The 26,014-nt window shown below is 38.0% G+C and overlaps 1 protein-coding gene and 1 pseudogene across 1 annotated transcript in view; one reads left to right on the top strand and one right to left on the bottom strand.

Moving 5' to 3' along the window:
* Positions 1-26,014, top strand: part of LOC131277892 (endogenous retrovirus group K member 6 Gag polyprotein-like) — a 422,186-nt gene that overhangs the window by 158,064 nt on the left and 238,108 nt on the right. The window lies entirely within an intron of this gene.
* On the bottom strand, positions 3,471-25,274 carry LOC101420803 (ATP-dependent RNA helicase DDX50-like; annotated as a pseudogene).

Here is a 26,014-nt window from a genome sequence, read left to right as displayed (position 1 = left end):
AAATGAAAGAATTGTTAGGTAGTCCCCAATTAGAAATCAAACTAAGTCTCATACACAACTATGGGACCAAGGAAATACATTTCTTTAATTTCCAGGGATGAGGTAGTCCTATGAAAGCTGTGCCATGCCACCAGCCAAGATTCTAGCCTTCTGAATTTGGAGATGAAGGAAACTTTCTCAGATCCCAACATCTACTTCTATTTTTTTATAATATAAATTTAGTGGGTCTGAGGAATTTAGGTCTTTTGGTGGTTGATCTACCCTTGAAACTGCCTTTGGCTGGCATTTTTTTTAAAGATTTATTTATTTATTTATTTATTTCTCTTTCCTCCCCCCCCCCCCCCCCCCCCCCGCCCCAACCCCGGTTGTCTGTTCTCTGTGTCTATTTGTTGCACCTTCTTTGTCAGCTTCTGTTGTTGTGAGCGGCACAGGAAACTGTGTTTCTTTTTGTTGCATCATCTTGTTGTGTCAGCTCTCTGTGTGTGCAGCACCATTCCTGGGCAGGCTGCACTTTCTTTCGCCCTGGGTGACTCTCCTTACAGGGCGCACTCCTTGCGCATGGGACTCCCCTACGTGGGGGACACCTCTGTGTGGCAGGGCACTCCTTGCGCACATCAGCATTGCGCGTGGGCCAGCTCCACATGGGTCAAGGAGGCCCCGGGTTTGAACCGCGGACCTCTTATGTGGTAGACAGATGCCATAACCACTGGGCCAAGTCTGCCACCCTTTGGGCAGCATTTAAAAACTCCCCTAATATTGAAGGTGATGGCAGTTTCAACCTAAATGACAAAAACCAGAATATTTTACATAGGTGGGCCTGGAATTTATCTGTTATTGAGACTATAATAAAATGACCTGTAATCATATTGGTAAGACAGATATTTAAGGCCATCTGTTTATTTATTAAAATGTGGCTTTGTTGCAATATGTTGAACCAGATGGTTTTCCAAAAGGATTTTATCTGTATTGGCCCATTGTTTTAATTCTAAGATATTGTATTTTGTATTACCTGTGAACCTCATTCCCCTATACCATGTAGGTTAGGATACCCCTGAAAACCAGTGGTAGGTATCTCCTTCACTAAATCAATTGGGCCCATCTTTCCTATTTTTAAAAATAATATATCACTGTTTTCATTAGAATGTTAAATTGGAAATCACTTTAGACCTGGTTCTATACAAGATATTTGGATATGGGCATGAATTGAAGAAAAGAAATGCTCCCATCTTCACAGAGGTTGAGGAAATAATGTGAGTTGCTTCTTAAAGTTTTTGAATTATAAAGAAAATCACTATTACCAACAAATCTTATAATACAACATCACTATTTATGGGCACACATTATCATACAACACAGGGATCGGGATCCAACAAGAAGGTTGGAAAACAATTGCTTGTGATCCTGGAGATGATGGTGTTTGATGCTTGGGTCCTTGTTGATATTGTAGCTGGAAAGGCCAAAGGTGAGGTTAGGAATAAAGGCTGGTCTTCTCAGAGCTGCTGAGACTCAATGAGGGTAGCTTGTGAATTCAGAAGGGGCCCCCATGGACTCCCGGTTTCTGGCCTGAGTTATGAAACAAACCATAGGCTCGGGCTCTGACTGAACATGTTGAGTAGTCTGGGTGGATAGAGCTGGGGCCCACCTGCTCATTTGTATTCTAAGGACTGTCTTTCTGATGGAAGCATCTGCGCTAGAAGGGATTGAGTATTTTCTCTCATTCCATCTAGTCCCGAGCTGTGGACCTCAATTCCTTGCTTCTTCCTCATGGCCGCTCTTACCCTTGGGTGCTTATTCCGACTACAGAGACTTTGATAATAAGAATCTTAGCAAGGTAGTGAGTTTGACTCTTAAGGAATTTATTTCTCTCCTTGTGAGGAATTTTATACTGTGCTTAGGTTATATGAGAACTGGCCAGAAAGGATTGTATTCAGGCTTTTGTTCTTCTGATCAATCAAAACAATATATGGAGACAAATGGAAGAATAGGTGTAGAAATCTCTTAAGTTTTTTTGTTTCCTAACTTCTCAGTATCTTGTTCTCTGCTTTTAATATTCATAGGCATGTGGAGAGAAACCTTATACTATTTGTTGGTATAGATATGCACAGAATTAGCATTTTCTCCAACTTGATATTCTTTGTGAAATAGAGAGGGTGCTATCATTTAACTTAGTGGCTCTGAGGTATGCAATTTCTTAGAACCATTCTGTCAGTTTCAGAACAGTAAATTCACCTTCTGTTGTCTTTTACTTTTTATGCTTCTATGTTTTTTTAGCATGTCCCCGCTCTATGCCTTTAGATTTTCCTTTAAAAACCCTTCAACATAAACTTTGTGAAATCTGCCACTTCAGTAAAGTATTATGGAAAAGAGACTTCACTTTTCTTAATGTTTGTATATGGTTTTTAATTACAGGGCATGAAAATTCAGATTGATAGGTTTGGCCTTTCACAATTTCCACTTTGCTTTGTTGCCATCACAGATATTAAAACCTATTATAAGGAGTGGGATTTAAATCTGATGACCCTGATATGGCAGGGTTATGTGGTAATAGAGGCATCTGTCCTTGGAAAGTTTATTTTCCTTTCCTGGTGTCATAAGCAGCTGTTAGGCTACCTTGTATTGTGTCTTGTTTGTGACAAGAGTTTGAGTTGATTTTATCACCATCCACTCTGACAGGTCATCTGGACTTCTCAAGTCACTTTGGCCACAGTTACTGCAGGGAATCATCAGCTAGTTCCCTCATGATGTCCAACATCATCTTCCTCTCCTTCTGCCACTATGACCTAGTTCTACTGGGTACTGCCATCTCCTTTCACATACATACTATGTTCCTCTCTCCCGATTTAGAGTTATCCTTTTACACATAAGTGGCAGAATAGCCTTGTTTATGAGCTAATTCTGTTACCTTTTTCAATTTTTCTGTACAGAGCCCCCCATGTGGGCAAGACCAGGGCATGCAGGCATCCTGGAAGGCCAATAACCTGGGGCTGCGCAAACCAGCAATTTGCAAATACTTGTTTACCATTTATTTAATGGGTTGAGAAGAACCAGATTTTACTTTATTAAAAATTGTGCTAAAAGCTATGAAGTACTCTAGATTAGATCCTGGAGAAGTAAAAGAACATTAGTGGAAAAGCTGATGAAATTCTACAAAAGTCGGTAGGTTACTTAAAAGTATTGTAAAACAACAAAAACAAAAACAAACAAACAAAAGAATAAAAAATAAAAGTATTGTACTAAAGTTCATTGATTAGATCTTTCGATAATAAAAAGTTTCTTTTTTTTAAATCAAAGGTATAACTGGATAGGTAGATTTGTTTATATCCATTCTTGTGAAATACTTTTAAAAAAATGACATGTTTCTTGGCAAATAGCAGACACATACCTTGATGATGATGACCTAATTTTTGGTGAGTTAGGTACATGATTAGGCACAAATAGGTATCCTCACAATGGTAGATTAAATCAAATGGTCAGTCAAAACTCTGTTTGTGGACCCTGCTTCTTGATCAGTTTCTTTTGCACTTGTTTTTCTACTGTCTTGCCAACTTCCTGACCGACTCCCCTGTAGACTCTGTCTTACCTTTTCAGCCACTGGAATAACCACTTGGCCAGGCCAATCTGACCAGCCACTCTTCTATCTAGTATTAGAATATGTATATCTATCATAATATTCTTAATTTCAGGTAATTTGACTGGCCCTGAAAGTACCCCATCTGAGTCAGGCCACTCTGCGTGTAACCTTTCTGACTTGGAGGTGGGAACATCAAAGCAAACACCCTTGCTTCCTTGTAGGAGGCACTTTTCTGGTAATTTGGTACACAGCATAACTAGTCAGTTTTTTGTTAAGTTCTTCCCAAGCACAACTGATATCTTGTATTTCATCTCAACTTTCCAGAATCAGGGTCACAAACCCCTTATCAGAAGTGATAAAAAATTGTGGTTCAAACTTTGATGCACCAAAGATGTGGGCTATTGCTGCAGTCAGTATATGCACTGCCCCTTTCTCTTATATCAATTGCTGAAATGATGGTCAGGAAAAATCAACAGTAGCATAAGAAATGGAAGCCAGAGAACTGATGGCATCTATGCTTTTAGATTTAACTAAATACATTGTAGAAGGAACACTTACATGTTTAAAGGTAATTCCTGCTTTTTGTTCCACATATCTTAATTGACCTCTTTCTCTTGGTCCCTGTCTGGCCAGCTCTACCTGTGTGTCCAAAATGATGAATATAGGACTCAACATCTTGTGCAGAACTTTGAATCACCAAGTCAATCTCAGCAATGTAAAAACCACAGGCACCAAAATTTTAAAACTACCTTTTCTGAAACCATTCAGCATAATTTCTCTTTGTGACTGTGCAGTGTCCCCATGTAAACATTGGGCATTCTGTTTTATGTGTGAACTCATTGCCATATCAGTCACATTCTTCTTAGTCTCACAGAAAATAATAGCCCCTCCTTCAGTTCTACTGTGGGTTTGAAGGGCATTCTCAGTAATCGCTGGCCTTCTGAGACCAGTGGCATTGGATGGCCAATGTCCAACAGCAGCCAGAGATTTTTGAGTCATTTTTCCAACAAGATCAACTTGCTCATATCTGGATTTCATGTTTGTTTTTTTTTCAACTTTGTGTAGCCACTGTAAGCAAGTTGCAGAATAAAAGCAAAGTCTGAGGATTGTCTTCAGAATGAACTTTGTAGGATTCATGGATAATATCTTCAACTTGTTCAGCAAAACCTAAATCTAACATTTGATCCACTTCATCATGTACAACATGGTGCAGTTTAGAAAGATCCAATTGGCCACTCTGCAGATGGTCTTTGATATGATCAGGGGTGCCAACCAAGATATCAATACTATTTTGAATATGATTAACCTGGTTTTGATATGATGTTCCACTATAAAAACATGCCACATTGAGTTTCCTAGTTATATCTCTGAAGTCTTTGGCTACTTGGTTTGCCAGCTCTCGTACTGAAGCAAAAACAAGTACCCTTGGTGAGCAGCATTTTTAAATTGTCTCTTGATTTCTTCAGGGCTTTTCAATCAAGGGGATGGCAAGAGAGAATGTTTTTCCTGTCTCTGTTCATGCTTGAGCAATGAAATCTTTTCCTTCATATATAGGATCAAAGGTCTGAACTTGAATAGGAAATGGGAAAGAGATGTATCACTCTTCAACCATTCAGAAGTTTTATAGTCTCTTCAGAAATAAGAAAATTGGAGGCTTCTCTTTCTGTTCACATGTTAAGGTCTCCTCCAGTTCTCACTTGATTTATGGGTAAAACTACTTGGGGACAACACTTCCCCCCCCCCCCCCCAAATTCATCACTATCTCCATTTGGCAGATCTTTTCGACTTATGAGATTAAGAGAAGTCATTTGAAAGTCTATTAAAACCTTCTTCAGTGTCACCATTTAACTTCTCTTTCATCTTAACTTTTTTGGACTTAGGAACATCCAGGTCATCTGTAACACCATTTTCTTTTGTTTATGATTTCTTGTCTGAGTCATAATGGTGCTTCGACTTCCTTCTATCACTCCAGCAGTGTGTAATGTGTTTTTGGCTTATCTTGTTTAAGTCTTCTCCACAACCTAATAAGGGAAGTACAGGTCCATAATCTCTTATTCAAAATTCCAACATCTAAAAGCTCTTTGTTATTTTGCAGATGAGGAGAAAGTTCTTAGAAGTTAAGCAACCTTCCATAGACTCACTTGTGGGATTTCCTTTCTCCTCTCCTCCCTCTTACTCTCAAATTCTTCCAAGGGTGCCTCCAGTTCCAAAATGTTCCCCCATAGGAGCTTCTCAGGCACCACTCACCACTGCCACCTCCCTCTGGGCACAGTGGCCACAACCACTTACAGGCAGGGAGAGAGTGAAAGGAATGATTGATTAGTTTTGAACAATGTACCATGGTTATGGCAGATGGTAACATTAGGGAAATCTGGGTGAAAGGTATGTAGGAAGTTGCTGTCATATATTAGCAACTTTTCTTTATACCTAAAATTATTCTAAAATAAAAAGTACTAAAAAATCCTAATAAAAATTTGTACATATGCCTTTTTTTTATCTTCAAGATAAGAAATGTTTTATACATAAAGAACACAATATAACATTTTAACATTCTTAGAATATTATTTTATTTCCCAGTTTTTCTGTCACATATTACTAGGTAATATTCATCAATTACTCTCATTAAATGTTAGAGTTAGTTACATGGATATAATGACAAAGACTTGTAGAAAATATACATAAAGGTTTTTGTTGTTGTATTTTTCTGACTTTATGTCAGCTAAATATTTGCAACATCTTGGCTTTTCTCATTCTAGTTTTCTTTTGTGATATTCCAAACTGAGTTTCTCAGAAAGCACACTAAAGAATTTAACTTTTAGAAGATAAATATTTAAACATGTGTTACATATGCAGAAAATTATAGACAATATTAAAAATGTGTAACAGTATGGGTTCTAATGGGGGAACAATAATAAGTTGGGTCCTTGGTAATTAACAATAAATATCATCAGATTTAGGGTAGTCATCCTTCCATTTTTCATATTACTTGTACATGCTGAGGGATTGTGAAGTTTTGGAACCATGTAAATTAGGGTTCACAACTTAATTTTTTTCTTCTACAACAAAATTTGTTCTTGCTTGGTTCAAGATGATAACTGTTGAATTATTTTAGACCTCAACTAACAGGTTAGTCAGATATTCATTTTGGTACAGGAGATAGCAAAGCCTGAAAGTTCACTCTGAGGCAGCATCTGTTCTGCTGCTCTTCCTTCATAAGAGTCTCTGACAGAAATGGTGAGTGACAGGTGCTGGGAGACTGAATATGGATTGCAGCAGAAGTTTTGTCCATGGCAGAGGAATGTTTTCACACTATATGAAGAGTTATGACCAGACCCAGGAAGGTAAGAAAACTCATAACAGCTTCAGCTATAACAAATCATAAGACATTCAACCCCTGTGAGAGGATGGGTATTCTCCAGCAATATTGCCCAGAGTGTAGCTATTGTTGCAGCAGGAACTTGACCTAAAGATAGCTACAAAAATAGTAAATTCAGTGACTGAATTTACTGCCATATATTCTATTTCATGATAGAGAATATAAAGGAGGTCTAAGAGTTACCTCTTGATAATCTCCTTTTTTCTCAAATGTGGTCTCTCTCTAAGCCAAATTCAGCAAATAAAATGTACTACCTCCCCCCATCCCCAACCCCTGTTATGAGACATGATTCCCAGGGATGAGCTTCCCTGGCACTGAGGGATTAATACCAAGTGCCAACCAGCAATATATTTGAAAAAGACCTTGACCAAATGGGCGAAACCTAATTACAAAAGAGTTTTATGGCTAAGATATTTTGAAATGAGTTGGGAGGTCATTTCAGAGGTTACACTTATGTATGTCTAAGGCAAATCTCACTAATTGCCAGTGTGAACAAAACCTCAAATAGGGGTGCTCCTGAGGGCTCTAGAGCCATCTGAACACTATAGGCCAGGCACATAATCCCTTGAAATCACACCCTATTGGTGGTCCTTACCTTGAAGTATATGACAACTTATTTCCCCAGTGTAGCAGAGTTAACTCATTTATAATTTCCTTACACATGATTCTTCTACCCCTTTTATTTGAGCCTATAATTAGCACTATATCCATTAAATATGTGTCTCAGAGACTAAAAATCTTGTGTCTGTTCATATGCTGGTTGAGCTCCAAATCTTAGCAGTGTTGTGGCCAGTTCAATGGACTTGCTGAAGACAGCTAACAAAACTATGATGATGGACAACCACCATCCCCCAAAATAGAGAATCTCTACAACTGCAAGCAAAACAATTCCTTCCATCTACCCCATAAGATCTAAACCCTCACTCAATATGAGGTAGAGTGGGCATCACTATGCCCAAATCTTCAAGGTAAAGGAATGAACAAACAAGGGGAGAATGCAATTACGGATGAAGTAAACTTATTAATATTGTAGTAATGGAAGAAGAAGAAACATTGATATAAAGATAGTGGCTACCAGAGGTTATGAGGGGAGGAGGGAGGGAAGAATAAGTGGAACACAGGGCATTTTTATGGCATTGGAATTAATTGTAAACCACAATGTAAACTAAAGACCTTGGTTAGTAGCAATGTTTCAATATTTATTCATCAATTGTAACAAATGTACCACACACTTTTAAGTTTTTAGTAAGGGAAGATGTGGAATGCGAAGGAGGTAGGATATATGGGAATCCCTTATACTTTTGATGTAACTTTTCTGTAATCTAAAACCTCTTTAAAAATAAAGTTTATTATATTAAAACAGAGAATATAAATGAGAATGACTGACTACCCAAATTACGAAATCTGTCATTAAGCATGAATAATTCTTTTTATTTTGGACAAAGATTTTCAAGTAATAAAAGAACCAGATCTATATCCTAGCTCTGCCATTTACTTTCTCTATGACCTTGGACAAGTTATCAACTCATCTGATTTTAGGTTTCCTTGCTTTTACATTGGAGAAAACCATAATACCTTAGGGTATTACTATTTCATAGGGTTGTTAGGCTGGTTAAAGAGTAAAATGCCAAAAGCAGTGCATGGCATATTATAAAGACTTGTTACATGGTTGCTTTCTCCCTCTTCTCCTAGCTCTCTAATGGTGATAATGGTGTGTGAAAGTCCCCCACTATAATTGTAGATGCATCTATTTCTTCACTTAGTTTTTCCAATGTTTGCCTCATGTATTTTGAGGCACACTGGTTAAGAGCATAAATGCTTATAATTGTTATTTCTTCTTGATAGATTACCCCTTTATTAATATATAGTGGCCTTCTTTGTCTCTTACAATAGTTTTGCATTTAAAGTCTATTTTGTCTGATGTAGTGTAGTTACTCCTGCCCTTTTACATATTTACATGTAAAATTGTTTTCTAACCATTCACTTTCAGCCTGCTTGTGTCCCTGGATCTAAGGTGAATTTCTTGTGGACAGCATATAGATGGGTCATATTTCCTTATTCATTTTGCAATCTGTGTCCCTTGATTGGAGAGTTCAATCCATTAATATTCAATGTTATTACTGTCAAGGAATTATTTACAGTAGCCATATTTTCTTTAGGTTTATGTATGCCATATGCTGTTTTATTTCTCTTTGTACATTTTAATTATTGTTACACTCTCCTCTAACCCTCTCTCTCCTGTTTTTTCCTTTCAACCTGCATAAATCCCTTCAGTATTCTTAAAGGGCGGATTTCTTGTTACAAACTCTACTAGTTTTTTTAATCTGTGAATACTTTGAACTCTCTGTCATTTTTGAATACCGGCTTTCCTGCCTAGAGAATTCTTGGCTGGAAGTTTTTTTCTTTTAGCACCTTAACTATGTTATATCACTGCCTTCTTGCCTCCATGGTTTCAGATGAGAAATCAGCACTTAATCTAGCTTGCCTTGTATGTGATGGATCTCTTTTCTCTTACTGCTTTCAGTATTCTCTCTTTGTCTTGAGCATTGGGCAATTTGACAAGTATATGTCTTGGGGTAGACCTGTTAGGATTTATACTGTTTGGGATGAGCTGCACTTCCTGGACATGCATGTCCATGTCCCTCAATAGAGTTGGGGAATTTTGAGCCATTATCTCCTCCACTACTCCTTCTGCCCCCTTTCCTGTCTCTTCTTCCTCTGGGGTGCCTATAATGTGTATGTTTGTGTGTTTCATTTTATCATTCAAATCCCCAAGTCCCTGCTGGATTTTTTCTACATTTTTTAATCTATTTGTTCTACTATCTGTCTGATTTCAGCTGTACTGTCTTTCATATTGCTTATTCTTTCCTCTGCCTGTTCAAATATGCTCCTATGTGTTTTGATTTCTTGGATTGTGCCATTCATCACCATCATATCTGTTAGCTTTTTATGTATGTTTATAATTTCTTCAGTAGGTTCCCCAGTGTCTTCTTAATATCCTTTATCTCTTCCTTCACTTCATTAAGTTGATTCATGATTATTTGTTTGGACATCCTTGATTAGTTGTTCCACATTCTGCATCTCTTCCTATTTTTTCAGTTTGTTTGTTTGACTAGGCCTTGTCTTCCTGTTTCTTGAAGGGCTTGTTCGGTTGTTTAGCTTCTCATTCTACCCAGAGTCTTATTTTTCTGTTTCTTTGTGTGAGGTAAGGTTAATTTTTGATACTTGGTTCCTTTTATTTTATATCTTTGTAGTTGTCTGTATTCCCTTGGGGGGGGGGAAAAAAAAAAAGGACCAGAGTAAAGATAAGAGATAAGAAAATAAAAAGAATAATAATAATAATAATACAAAAAAGGTAGAAGAGGAATCTTGCAAGAGCTAGTAAATTAAATAATGCGAGTAAAAAAAATCATAACTACAAAGAATAAGAATAAAAAAGTGGTGGAATGGAAAAATAAAAAAAGAAACATGGGAAACGGACTTTGGCCCAGTGGTTAGGGCGTCCATCTACCATATGGGAGGTCCGCGGTTCAAACCCCGGACCTCCTTGACCCGTGTGGAGCTGGCCATGCGCAGTGCTGATGCGCGCAAGGAGTGCCGTGCCACGCAAGGGTGTCCCCCGCGTGGGGGAGCCCCACGCGCAAGGAGTGCGCCCGTGAGGAGAGCCGCCCATCGCGAAAAGAAAGAGCAGCCTGCCCAGGAATGGCGCCGCCCACACTTCCCGTGCCGCTGACGACAACAGAAGCGGACAAAGAAACAAGACGCAGCAAAAAGACACAGAAAACAGACAAGCAGGGGAGGGGGGGAAATTAAATAAATAAATAAATCTTTAAAAAAAAAAAAAAAAGAAACAAAATAGAGAGGAAAAAATAGAATGAATTAAAAGACCAGACAGATGAGAAGAGAAGGAAAGAAAAAGGAAAAAGAAATGAGAAAGAGAAAAAAATGAAGCTCAAACAAGAAGTGGTGGAATGGAAGAAAAGCAATAGAAGCCACAAGACAGAAAAATGAAGAAAAGAGAAATAAAGTAGGTTGAAAAAATAAGTAAAAGAGGATAAAAAGGAAACAAGGAAAAGGAAAAGAACAAACAAGAAACAAACAGCAACAAAGAAAAAAAAACAGAAAAAAACAGGCTTTCCTGTGAGGCCCCTAGGGACTTTTTCAGGTGCTGATGCTCATCAAGTAATCACCATGCAGCCTGCCCTCTGCAGGTGATGTATTCAGTTTTAGTGAATAAAATAAAGGAAAAAGAAAAAAAATCCAAAAAGACCATAAAACAAAACAGCAGAAACACAATCTATAATTTCTCTATCATAAGGTATTAGCTACATCCCTTACGTCTCTGTGGATCCCTTCTCTTAGGAGACATCAGGACTCGCGCTATCAACATTCTGCAGGCAAGGCAGGAATTCCCCACTGCTCTTAGACTTACTAGGTTTTTGAAACGTATTAGGCTCTTCCTGCCCCCATTTCCCTTAGATGAGATGGACTTCTAACACTTTTCAGGGGCTACGTTAGTTAGGTGCCTATCTCCATCCCATCCCTGACCAAGTTCCTCTCTCCCAGGGTGGCTGGGTGTGACAGCCTGCCTGAGCAGATGCCCACTCCCTTCTCCAGGGCCACCTCAGTGCTGGCTGATCTCCTCCCTGAGATTCAAACAGTCCTCAGGTGGCCAAACCCATGGAAAGGAAACCAGGTCCACCCTTTGACAAACCACTCTTCCTCCTGGGAATGCTCCCACCCACTCAGCTGGCTGGTAAGAGCCAGGGATCCCATGGAGGCTATTTGCCTTGAGGGTGGGGCTTGCCTGCACTTTCTAGCCACAGGGGTGAGCAATTCATGGTTTTCCCTTGGGCTCTTTATCTCTTTGTCCAGCTCCCTCCAGAATGATGCCCTGTACCTTCTGCTCTGTGGATTCCCCAAACAGCTCACTCAGGTAGGATTTTGCCCCTTCTCTGCCCTTTTCTGTGAAAGGGATAAGCAGTGCCCACCTACATTGAAGCTATTTTCCCAGAACTCTTTTAGCTCTCTATTATATAATGGAGGAACATGAATTAACACACACAAGCACATGCATTTGCATGCGCACATAGACACATGTGTGTACACATACAGAGAACTTACCGAGGATTTAGCCATTTATGGAATTTTCATTCCATTTCTGATATTCACCTAGACCATTTTTCTTCTCTTCCCCTTCTTCCCCTCTTCTTCCCCTCCTCAATACTTCCTTTCCTCCTCTTCCCTCTTCTCTTCTGCCCAACACCTTCCTTCTTCCTCTTCTCCTCCCTTTTTTCTCTCACTCCTCCTCCCAGGATTTTTCAGATTTCTTAACAATGGGTAGGGGGAATGTACACACACGAATGGCATTTAGGATTACAACATGATGCTTAACTGCATTGTTGAAAACTCCCGACCTTTCTTTCACTAAAAAAGTGGAGGCCTAATGCTGGATTAGAAGCCAGCTTCATCCTCCAGCAGCCTTCTGGCTGTAGGTAACACAGAAGCAAACAGAGCTACACCACCACCCCTAGCCCATGCCCTGACCTAAATGGCCATTCGACAGGAGGATGCTGCCGTGTCCTTACTATCTAAGGACAGACCCTAACCACCCTCGTATGGTTCTATGCTGGATTAACTTCAGAAAGAGTAGAGTAGCTGATTATTTTGATCGGGTTTTGGTTTTTATTTTCCACGTAGCTGAGGCTGTCACCATCTAAATCTTATGGGGCTAGGGCAAGGTTTCTGAGATATTTTATCCTTTGATTACTCAAGGTGTCCATAATCTTCACTTCATTCCTTTAATTCATTTTTAAATTACAAAAGAAATCAATATATACTCCCTCCCCAAGAAAAACCCAAAACTAAAGAGGAAGTATAGAGTTAAAGTCCCTAGAGGAGAATACCCAATGCATAGAAAGTGCAGGGCTGGCATCTCCTTTATGAGGCCACCAGCTGACCCATGTTTGAGGTGGCAACAAGTCCCTGGCACCCTAGAACTTTGTGGCCTAACCTCTGCAGAACTTTGTTTTAACAGCGGAAATTTTATTATCTCACAGTTCTGAAGGCGAGAAGTCTGAAATCTGTAGAGGAGAGTTCTTCCTTGCCTCTTCCCAGCCATCACTGCTTCAGTCTTCTCATGGCGTTCTTGCCTGAGACTTTCTTTGTTTTCCTTTCCCCTTCTTTTTATTTTGTTTCTTTAAATTTTTCATTTTGAAATAATTTCGAACATCCAGGAGAGATGAAAAATAATACACATCCCAACACACCCTCGCTCCTCCAGATCCCCAGGCCCACCGACTTAAAATATTTTGCCACATTTCCTCTGCAGGATTTTAAATATCCCTGAGATATTCTGAGGTCACAGAGCTCTGAGATTTACTTACTAAAGAAATTTGTAGGTCAGAAGGGTTCAATTTATCCTCTAATCAGAAGCTGATTGCAGCTTGGACTCTGGCTAGAAAGTGTTATCTCAGTGGTGGAAGTCCCTCAGGCCTTCACGGAGTAAGTGCTGGGTGTTTGATGAGGGCTGAAGTGATGAGCCCTGGTTCTTGGTATAAATGCTGAAATTTTAAAAATGTGACAAAGTGTTATATATCACATTGCTCTTTTAAGGTTCTTGAAAGGAATATAAATGGAGAAATTAAGATCTTTCAGATGTGCAAATATGTCAGACACATATATTTGTAAATAATTGATCTCACATCTAAGTGTAAGTGTTTTCAGTAAGTGGGTGAGTGCAAAGGGAGAAAGTGTATGTTTATCGGGGAGAGAGAGAAAAAGGAGTACGTTTTCCGGAGGGGTGCTCCCCAAGCTAAAAGGCAGAGAAGTGGGTCAACTTCAGAAGGAGGGGATTGTGGCATGGACTGGGATTTGGGAGACGACTCAAAGGAGAATGGCACTCTGGCTAGACTAAGAAGGGATTGAAGGTGGGAAGGAAAGGGTGCTACCTTTCATTTTACTGATATGATTTACCCTCTGTGATGAATATGGAACTGGCTGCCCAGATTCCCTTCAGTTAAGGTTTATTGCCTTGCCATGGGAGTGCTGTGTACAGGTAGTCTTTAGCTATATTGTTGGGGATTTCCTCAACTGAACAGATCCACCCTGCCTAAGTCATGCCCTTTCTGGGATGGCCCACATCCAGTGACTGATCAAGAGCATGTTGTCAAGGTCAGGCTATTTGGCCTGAAGTTCCTTGGGTGGTTGAATGAGGCTGTCATCCAGCCTTCATCAAGGCTCAGTTTTCCCTCTGCCCAGTCCTGCTTCTTTCCCTCCATTTCCTTTTCCTGATCCTAAGTGCACTCTCTATTAAACGTTCCATCCCCCAAACTCCATCCCAGATGGGTGTCACACCCACCCATGGCATCCTTTAAATATGTTATGTTATTTAATCTTCCTAAAAGCTCCCAGAGGTGGGTTTTATTAGCTCCATTTTATAGGTGAAAGATTAAGACATAGATAACTTAAATAAATTGCCAGAAGTCACATGTTCTAGCTTCCTCATTTTGGCCTGTTTGACCACAATATCCACACTCTTTTCCTTTTATCATGCTGCCTGTTAAAAAGATCAGCAGAAGACAGGCAACTTCAAGCTGGGTGCAGTAAAGATTGGATAATTGCCTATGTTCCTCATTCAGTCATCATTTATTTACTAAATGCTTGCCAGCAAATATGTTTTCTAGTAATAGAAGGAAGAAACTTGAGATGTGAGATAGATTTTCATTCTACATAAAGGCTATGTAGTCGGCAAGAATCTTGTTTTTGCTTTGTGATGCTACTCTATAACTATAAGGTCTACATGGATGGCGACTTTCAAGATCAACTTATATCAGTTATATTTTCTTTAGAGATTATGCCATTTAATTAGATATTAAAGAAATTAATGGTGGAGTGTGAAACAAACAAATGTGTTGTCTTGAAAATTTGGTAGAAAGACACTAAACAATTGTTGCCCAATTAGATATAATTAAGACAATTGTAAAAGATTGGAAAAATTTCTGAATATCTAGGAAAGGTCTGTTCTTATGTGGCTTCTCAAAATATGTTTCAGTCTTCACTTCACTTTAAAGAGCAAAATGGAAATTTTGGATGATGCATTTTGAGTGTGGTTCATGCTAGAAAGGAAAAAGGATTGAAACCAAAAGAAAAATTTTTGGCTCAACAACAAAAGATTGTTAAATGAATATGCACTTACATGTTTTGAGTTAGAACAAATATTTAAGGTATGTGTGCATCTTTTTAAAAATGATTCCCTGCTTTAACCAACTTTTTCTATCAGTCACAGTTGCTGCTAAACTGGAGTTCTCTACCCTGCTTACTACGTGTATTTACAAAATATAGTAACTCTCATAAAGAATACATTCAAATATAAATTTGATATATGAATGAACCATCCAAAGATGTAGACAGAGACAGAAATTATTTTATGTAATATATCATAAAGGTTATATGCAAGTACCATGCATAGAGTTTTGTACAATTTCTAATTTGTTTCATTGGGGAGAGCATTTATTTTCATTGTGAGCTCAGCATACTTTCCCATACATGTAATATCTACTTGTGGACTATCCCCTTTGTTTTTCGTTTGTAATTACATAAAGATAACATGCTATCTTGACTTTCTCTAGTCATATATTGATTTTCCATATGTAGTGGAGTGTAAAAGCAAACAGTCACTGAACTGTATTTGCCTTGGTACCAAGTGGCTTATGCTAACATCATTCATTGGAATTAGCTGCTTATATGAAAATCCTGGCATTTTTGCCATGTTTGGTGAAAAAATAAGTATGACAGTAGCAGTAAGCAGTATTTGTTTTCTACAAAAGCAGATTTAAAAAATAAAATGACAAAACAAATAGTATACATTTATGTAAACTGTTTTTGGCTATTTTATTTTATAATCTAAATCAATATAAACATAATACAAATTAAAAAATAATTAGGCATATATTGTTGCCTTCATTAAACATTGATATTTGGTGTCATTATTTATCACTGTAGAATTAAGTAGAAAACTTATTTCATTTACTCTGAATCTTTTTGTAGGTCAAAATCTTCATGGATTATATTTTGCTTTTAGTTGGCAGTGGAAGAGCTGGAAGTTTTAGAAAAATTCAACTACTTTGCGTAGCTTTCCAATCTAGCTTTTGCATCAAAAGTTCCTACATGCCCATTTACATTACTAGAGAGAAGCAATTTCCGTAAAGCAAATCAACAGACATTTATTGAGTTCATATTATGTTCAGTATTGTGTCAGATGTTATAAGGTTTAGGGAGACATGGCTATGTGTAATCAAGGAGTTAATAATCTAGTGGAAGAGACAAAACATAGCAAATTACTCATATTTCAAATAACCAAGGAAATATTTAAGAGTCAAATGAACTGTTCTGTAAGTACAGAGGGGAGAAAGTCCTTCAGACTGGAGTGATTAGGGAGATTGGATTTAGCATACTCTCAGGGGCCAGTAGGATTTGAAAGGGGTGGGGAGAGGGTTTTGGCATTTCAAGAATCAGGGGTTGAGGGTGAAGAGGTAGAGAGGTGGAAAAATTGATGCAGTATAAAAGAAATGTGGAATCTATTAAGAAGCAATTAACAAATAAGTTTGGCAGAAGTTGTATGGAGGAAAGTAGATAATGGTGATGTACTAAAGGAGATTTAGGTTTATGGAGGGTGAAGTAAGGAATAGTGGGTTACACATTAAGAACTTTTGGCTTCAATATGTACACCTGGATTTCTCAAATTGAATTCCATGGAGCATAAATTCTGAAATTTGTGAAGAGATGTACCATGGGGCATGGTACATTTTTAAATGGGGGCATTTATTTATTGCATTAAATAAATTCAATGAAATTTCTTTACCTTAGGGAATCATTACAATGTGTAATATATTAATGTGCATTGTAAATTTCCAAGAGGGAGAGAGATGGAGAATACTACAGTTTTTTATAAACCCATGGAAATAGAAACTAAAGTTCACAGAATAAATATCTTGAAAGATGAACTGATTTGACATGGTAACTTATTAAATATATAAAATAAGAAAGAGTACAAAGATAGAAGATGCTGAGGTTAAGAGATTGAAAAACTGATATTATAATTATTTTAATTATTTGTTGAAGTGTTATTATCTGTCAGGCACTGCAGATGAGGGACAGGGATACAGAAGCTTAAGTAATTTGTCCAGAGTCACAGGGATAATGCGTGGTCCTCATAATAATGCAATCACAGTATAGTGAGATAATTGATAGAGAGATACCCGAGACATAGTGAAAGGACATAAAGTTTCTTTAATCAGAAAGGATGTAGATGCTTATGGTACCAATTACACAAAGCAGGAGGCAACATAGTGTACTCCCAGATGGAGTACAGGTGCATCCAATACATGTTACAATGTGTGATGAATCTGCCAGATGAGCCTTTTAAAAAAAATCTGTATCACAATCTGCAAGTCACTGATACAAAATAATCTTGGTGATTCTTGATTGTTTATTTGGGGATTGAGTGAATCAAGCATTAACTTCTAAGGAATGGCATTGCTTTGAAGGCCCATGCTGTAGATGTATCAAGGTCTGTTCTTAAATGTAGTATCTGATAGAGACAGTTAATAAATCCAGGTCTATTTTGTTTCAAAATGCTTACATTTTCTCTTTATACTTGGCTGCTGATTTTATGCTGCCAATAGTAGCATGGGAGAGCCATTGGTTTCCTGCTGATATTCCCTACCCAGGTCTACTGAAAAACTGAACCTGACTTCCTTTGCTCTATAACTTGGGCATCTAACTGTCCCTCTGACTTAATTTACTTTCTATAGGTTATTCATGCAAAAAAAATCAATATATTTTTAAAGCGGTTCAATGGTTACCACATCCCTTAGTCTGTTGAAAGCAGAGACTAATCCGTGGTTATGTACTTTGTCTTATGTTATAACATGTATAACCTATATTTTGAAAGGACAGGCTGACTCAAAGGAAGATCATTAAACCAGCTTTTGAGAGACACTGTTCCAAGCCTTTACATATATTTCCTCATTTAATCTCACAGCAATGAGATAAGGTAAATACTATTATTATCCCCATTTTGAATATGAGCATACCAAAGAACACAGAGGCTATATGATTTTCTAAAGTCCCATAGTTGGTAAATGACGGAGGTGGGACTCAGACCTATGGGTGGCAGACTCCAGACCTTGTATTCTTAACTCCTACTCTATATTGTGATGGTCATGAAAACTCATGCTACAATACTAATGTCTGTTCAAATTTAAGTTTTCTTTGCACTTTTTGTAGCTGCTGTTACTTTCATTGCCCCATAGAAACCTCTTGAGGTTGCCTATGTTGCCATCCCATTTTTATCTTGAAACTCCTGTTTTTTCTTTCTGACGTTTGACCTTGATGTCCTTCCCTCAATGACAGAGCCTGACCTTAGGACTACATTGGTCCTCATTCTTATGGGGATGAGGGACTGTCCTTCCTTCTAATGTTATAATGCTTTTTCTTCTTTTTTTCTCCTGTGCCCTTGATATTACAACTTTTAAAAACAAACATTCTTTTCTGTTGAGAAATGTAAATATGTTCCTTGTGGGGAGGGCATTTGATAGATACTCAAAGTTCTCCAAAATACTTTCTTGATTAATAATTTATATCATAAATGTCTTTCCTAATGCCCCAAATTACTGTCTTTTCCCTTATAAACCAACATTTTTGAGCTCCTACTATGTGCTAGGCACTATGCTAACAATATAAAGACAAATAAGGAAAAGTCATGATTTTCAGGTGCTCCATTTCTTAGAGGCAGATGTACACAAATGAACTGTGGTACAATGTGAAGAGCGCAATGTTAACATAATATTCACCTCAATTTTATTTCTTCTTTTAGATGAATAGTATTCCACTGTATGTATATACCATATTTTGTTTATCCATTCATTGGTTGATAGATACTTGGGGTGTTTCCATATTTTGGCAATTGTGAATAATGCCACTATGAACATTGGTATGCAAATTTCAGTTCCTTTCTTGCTTTGTTCTTCTGACTATATTCCTAGTAAGGGGATTGCTGGATCATATGGCAGTTCTATGTTTAGTTTCTTGAGTAACTGCCAAACTGTCTTCCACAGAGGCTGCACAATTCTCCCTTCCCATCAACAGTGAAGGAGTATTCCTGTATCTCCACATCCTCTCCAGCATTTGTGGTTTTCTATTTTTTTTTTTAATTGGCCATTGTATGAGGTATGAAATGATATCTCATTATAGTTTTTATCTGCATTTCCTTAATAGTAATAATGGACATTTTTATATGCTTTTTGTCCATTGTATTTCCTCTTTGGAGAAATGCTTATTCAAGTCCTTTGCCCATTTTTAAATTGGGATGCTTGTATTTTTTTACTTTTTGTTATTATTGGTCTGTCTCATTATCATTTAACTGTATAATTTCTTTGAGTAACATGGGTCAAACCATTACTGTATATATGGTTTCCAAATATTTCCTCCCATTAAGTAGGCTGCATTTCACCTTCTTGACAAAGTCCTTTGAAGCAGGCACAAAAGTGTTTAATTTTGAGGAGGTCCTACTTACACATTTTTTCCTTCATTGCTCATGCTCTGGGTATAAGGTTTAAGAAACCACCACCTGCAAGCAATGACATGAACAAACATATGCCCACCAATATTCACAGCAGCATTATTCACAATTGTCAAAAGATATAAGCATCCCAAGAGTCCATCAACTAGTGGATGGATAAATAAATTGTGGTGTATACACATGATGAAATATTATGCAACTATAAGAAGAAATGAAGCCATGAAGAGTATGACAACATGGTTGAACCTGGAGGATATTATGTTGAGTGAAACAAGCCAGACAAAAAAGGACAAATATAGTACGATCTCATTATTTTGAACTAAATATAATGAGTAAATTCATGGAGTTAATAGAAAGAATATAAGTTACCAGAGAAAAAATGTGATTAAAGAATGAAAGCTGAGGTTTAATTTGTGCAGAATTGGTAAAAAGTTGTTTGTAAATGCTTGTAAATGAATAGAAATGGTGAAAGCACATCATAGGATTTATAATTAGTAGTGGTAAGAGATGGGGTAATAGTGGTTTGTTTTCTGTTGTTTTTCTTTTTTCTTTTTTTGGTAATGAAAATGCTCTAACATTGATTGAAGTGATGAATGTACAACTCAGTGATTATACCATATGCCACTGATTGTGTACTTTAGATAAATGATATGGTTCATGAAAAAAAAAGGTGAGTTGGGAAAAAATACACAAAAGTAAGATGTGGATTGTAGTTAGGAGTAATATTTTGATGATGTTCTTTCATGATTTGTTACAAATGTTTCACAGCAGTGCAAGATATTTGTGGTGGGGTGATGTACAGGATTCCTGTATGAGCATGTGCATGTTTGTTTTGTAAGTTCACAACTTTTGCTATATACTTACTGTTTATGTATGTTCATTATGAATGGTAAACTTAATTTAAAAAGCTAGAAGAGAAAGAAATTCAAAGTATCTAGGAAATACAGAAGACCTACAGAAAGGAAATGGTATTTGATTTAGGGTTTTGCTGATGAACAGGATTTTCCAGTTGGGATGGGGAGCAAAGGGCAAATCAGGTAGAGTGAACTGTATGTGCAAAACCATGGAATTGTGAAATGCGCATGTTGCATTGGGAGAATAAAATGACATCTGATATGAAGAAATCACAGAATGTATGTGGAAGAATGGAAAGGAAAGAGCATAGACCAGCTCTATGCTGGTCCTTTTTTCAGGTTGTCTTTGTTCTAATAACTTCATCTCCTCTATATCCTCTCTCAGCTCCTGCTCACGAATACATTGGTCATAAAATTGGGCATTCTCAGCTTCCAAGGTAGCTTTTATTGCAAGGAAACATGTGATGTCCTTATCTTTCAATATTAGAAAATCCTCAGCCTTTACCAAACAACCCGGTAGTGACTGTGGTGAAATGTGCTAGGACAGCTCCGTTTCACCACCAATGGTACTGCACAGATTTTGGGATTAGTCTGCCTTCATATATGTGATCTTGGTTTGGCGAAAACGAGGGCTTATAAACGAATGTCCATTTCTAAGTGAGGGCCTTGGTAGGTGATACTTGGATCCAACCCACTTCATGTGTGTTTAATTGCTGGGATAATCCTTGCTCTTCCCCAAATCATTAAGTCAATAGATTTCTGTCTTGGTGTATCAGGAAAATTGTCCTACTCATAAACTATGTACTTTCTCTGGAGAAGTTGGCCATTTTCTTCTCACAGCCTATAAGTAAACATTTTGTGCCGTTATTTTCAAGATTTATTGGGAAATATATTATCTTTTATAAGACTGATTTCATTTTTATGGATGAATTGCCATACCACATTCCCAGGAATGTGGCATGATCCCATGGCCTCCCGCTGTTTCCCAGTGATTGGATAAACACCTGACCCAAGGACAAGGAATCCCTTTGCTGATCAGAGATAAATCAAAATCCCTTGTTCGAGATTTTTTTTTTAACTAAGCAAGATAGAATAGAACTTATAGATTGTACAAATTGATTCTTCCCATCTACTCTTATGTTGGAATTATCTTACTTAAATTTCCTTCATCCTAGTCCTTTTGGAATTAACTGAGTGGAGAACACGCACACATACACACTATGTACAATATTGTTCATTCCTCATATCTTGTGTTTTTAGTGCATTCATAGAGCTGAGTTTATTGTCATGAACTCCTAAACATCTAGGTTATAGTGTGGATAATTTCTAAATAAACTTTGCACAATATCTATACAGACTTTTCCAGTGTGGTGGCACAAGGGCAGATTCAATACTTCCTATATCAACCTTTATTTACATGTTATAAACATGTTGACTCTCTATTGTCTGTCTTAAATCAGGCATGATTGTTAGCTTTGCACCATGGCCAAATAAGTGAGGAAGTGGGCTTCCTGCCAGGTAGAAGGGACATATACAACACAGACTCACATACATGCATGCACACTGGTTCTTTAAAGGGCAAAATAGAAATGAGTAAAGGGCAGGTGAAATGAGGATGGCCTGGAGGTTTGTTTTGTTTGTCTTTCTTATAATACGTTTATGTGATTTCAAGAAATTAAGTGAACACACAAAGATGATAATGTCTTAAGACCTTTCACATAAACTAGTAACCACAGAAGACGGAGTCAATCTATGCCCTTTCTTAGTATTCAAATAATACTGATGGCTAGAGCAGAAATGATTGTACAGAAATTTATAGCAATGTGCCAGTGGTAATAATCTGCTCATTTCTCATGTATAGATAGCAAAAACTTGTTCTTTGCATAGTTTGGAGAGCAGCATAGGATATATTTTATACATATGAGCACTTTTTATTTTTGCTTAAGGGAAGAAAAAGCTGGAGCAGCAACTTAAAGTCAGTTGCATTTATGATTTCCCAAGAGTGCATTGGGTGCATTTAAACATTACCTTGCCAAACTTTTTCATTCTTTGGATTTATGAGTTATTTTCTTATACTTCATGGATTCACCTGACAGGGACTTGTCAGATCTACAAGGTCTCCTTGGTTTACAATGTGGGGTCAATGGACAACCCTGTAACATACCCTGTCTCATGGCAAGCTTGCAGTGTCTGCTGCACCAGTTGCGTGAGATGGCATACAAAACCACATAATAGAAGGGATTAGAAGAGAACAAAAATTTCTTTGCTTTATTTATAGTATCATTGTGGAAGGATGAAAAGCTGTAAGTCAGCTTTGCCTGGGTGTGGACTTGCAATAATTCACTCAAAACTTTGTTCCCTTGATTTTGTCTCATAAAAGCTTCTGTGGCTCCTGTGGATTATTACTTCATAATGCTTGTACAAACATCAATTAACATACATCAAAACATTTCCATTTGTGTCCCTCTATGTATGGAGGAGAACTAAAAGGCACAGCAAGGTTGGGAACACTCAGAGGAGGCCAAGCTCTGAAGAGAATACAGGTGTGCATTAGTGTTTTGGAAATATTGCATTTTTCAGAGAAGCTGGAGTAATTATGAAGCCAGACATTTCAAGAATGGCTTATTGGAAACTTAAGCTACTGTAAAGATTTTTTTAAACCTAGGAAATTAGTTGTTGAAAATCAGATGAACCTTGTGAATCTGGCTGTTGAAATTGGAGGCAGTGGATGTTACATAGGTTTTCATAGTCACTTGAGAACTTTTTAATCTTTTTTTTGAAATTTCTCAGGGAGTTTAAATGGGATTTCCTTCAAACAATCTGAATAATAGAGCTATATTTATCATAAATGTTTGAAAATATTTGTAATAGTCACTGCCCAGGAAAAATACTCCCACAGCCACATTATAATTTGGAGTTTTAAATAGATGCCATTTCTTGCTGTTTGGTTAGCTCGTGTAAGGGTATTTTCTATCTGTGATGCCAATATTGTATGCAGCTGGAACAAATTTATGCCAAACTCTTATCTTTATTGGCACTTATATATAAAATTGATAAAAGATTCTTGTCCATTTTGAGAGCATTACCATGATATCATCTCCAGACAGACACTGGGGAGAAGACCATGTGAAGACAGAGGAGACAGAGATTGCAGTGATATAGCTACAAGCCAAGGGACAGGAAGGATCGCTGGTGAACACCTGAAGCTAGACGAGGCAAAGGAGGGCTCGTCCCTACAGGCTTCGGGTGCTTCCTGACTTGTAGCTTCTGTCGTTGTAAGTCACCCGTGTTATGGTACTTTGTTATGGCAGCCTAGGAAGCTAAGGCAGTTTTTGGTGTCTCGAATATCTCACAATATGTATTTATCTGACAATAAGGACTGTATTTATGAGGCAAATTCTCAGGACATATTAACATTGCTATGAAACACTGTGGATGATTTGAAAAGGCACAATGTGATAATTCCCAAATAACCTCATTTTTAGTTTTTTTTAATGCATTATCACCAAGCCCTTGTTCCTAGGCAATTTCATTAATAAACGCCAATAATTAAATTAGATCAGTTTACTGTACTTTAAATCCACTTGGGTTAGAGGGATTTTTTTTTTTTTTCAGGTAGAAATCTCTTCTTTTCTTTTAATTGAGCACTTAATTCACGGCCTTTTTGCTCCTGGCTATTACTCTGGTAACAGCAGGTCCCCACATCTCCAGAGCATGGCATCTGCGCCGGCAAAGACAGAAGCAGTGTTAACTCAGGTGCCAAACCAGGGCTTTCTGAATAACAAGGAACAGAGATAACCAGCTTTTCCCTTCATTTAGAGACTGTGAACTCTCTATCTTCTAAGTGTATAAAATCTGGAGTTTAATGCAAAAACAGAAACCAAAATGTATCAGGAATGGAGTGTATTTAATAGCCTCACAGTACGTCCTCATATACGAAAGGTCAAAATGGTTTTTGAGAAGTAAATATCTGATCATCTGGCCTCTTTTATTAGGAATGACCCCACTCCGGCATTTTTTAAAGGAAGACTTTTTTTGTTTCATTCCCAAAGGGGAATGACACGTCCTAAAAGGGATATAAAGGGTCAGAAGAAATCAACTCACATCAGAAACACTCTTGTATGATGATTTGTGGTTACTGAGACTATTCAGCACATTAATTTCAAAGTGGCAAAATTCAGGGCCACTTGAGAAAAGAGAATTCAAAAGTGGCAGCTACATTTGCTGATAGGTTTACGTGGGGCACACATGCGCAAACCCCCTATCTTTTCAGTACATTTGTCAAGGCGCCAAGTGCTTGATCATCAAAATAAGTTATTTACAGTGCACAGAACAACAGAAGGAAAGACAGTTTGTTGGTGAGCAACTGAACGGTGTTTTACAAAAGGTCGCTATGGATCTGAAATAGAAGGCTGGGAGCCCAGGGTCTTGGGACCTTCATTAGCTTGAACCCTCCTCTTTGGCTGCGGTGGCACCAGCAGGAGCTGCCTCCTCTCTACCTTCTGCTGGCTTCTTCTCTTCCCCTTCTTCCTCATCCTCCTGGGGATAAAGGCCCGGGTATTTCAGCATGCTTTTTTTTTTTTACACTTTTTACATTAAAGTTAATAGATCACAAAGAACGTTACATTAAAAAACATAAGAGGTTCCCATATGCCCCACTCCCCACTCCCCCACCCGAACTGGTCTACACAGTCTGACCCCTCGACGTCCTCGTGCTGTAGTGGAAGCAGGCAAAGGCCGACTTGATCTGTTCTCCACAGGGGCCACTGGCCATGCCCCCAAGGCACAGTTGGCACAGTTAATGTCCCCATTTGACATTATGGACCTGGGTCTCTTGTATGGATTATTGGGGTCGTCGGGCAACCAGCTCTGCACTGCTTGGAGTTTCATGGTGTTCTTTGATTACAAATATGATTCAGTGCTTCTGTTCTTGCAGGCAGTAGGCTATCGCAGCACACAAGCACTCAGCAGCAGCGGTGGCGCGGTGGCTGCTCCATGCCATGTTACAGGGGTATTAAAGCATATTCATCTCCCTAGCTTGTCTTATAAATCAGACTGAAGAGTTCTATTTTGCATTAATTTCTCTTGTGAATAATTGTTGAGCACTAATGTTCTCGTGTTAAGGAACTAATTAACTGGATTCTCCTCAATAAGAAATAAGAAAATATTCCCTTTTTTACATGAGTAGATCTTTTTGATATGTAAGAATCATTTATTCGGTCTACTAAGCTTGAAAAATTGAGTGTCAGATGACCTAACCAGAACACAGAGAGAAATTCTGGTTCTCTGGAGGCCCATTCTTGTACAGTTCATAGTATATTACATGGATAAGGGATCACTTTGATTTTCTATCATATGATTGGGTGAAACTTCCCTGTGCTACTTTGAGAAGGGAGCTCTGACCTTTTAAATTTGACTATTTTGGTAAAAACATAACAAACAATGGTAGACATCCAAGGCCCTTTTTCCATCAGCTTGCTTTTTTTGGTTGCCTATCACATGGCTATATCATTTTTAGACACTAAATGAAAAGCATGTGCAGCAGAGCACAGAAATGCTCTTCTATTCCATGCTACCATGGGTAACATCCAATATGACATATGGGTTTTCTTGAAATAGAACATACTACT

Source organism: Dasypus novemcinctus, chromosome 1 (genome assembly GCF_030445035.2).
Source record: "Dasypus novemcinctus isolate mDasNov1 chromosome 1, mDasNov1.1.hap2, whole genome shotgun sequence".
Classification (NCBI taxonomy): Eukaryota; Metazoa; Chordata; class Mammalia; order Cingulata; family Dasypodidae; genus Dasypus; species Dasypus novemcinctus.
This window is presented reverse-complemented; position numbering and strand designations above follow the sequence as displayed.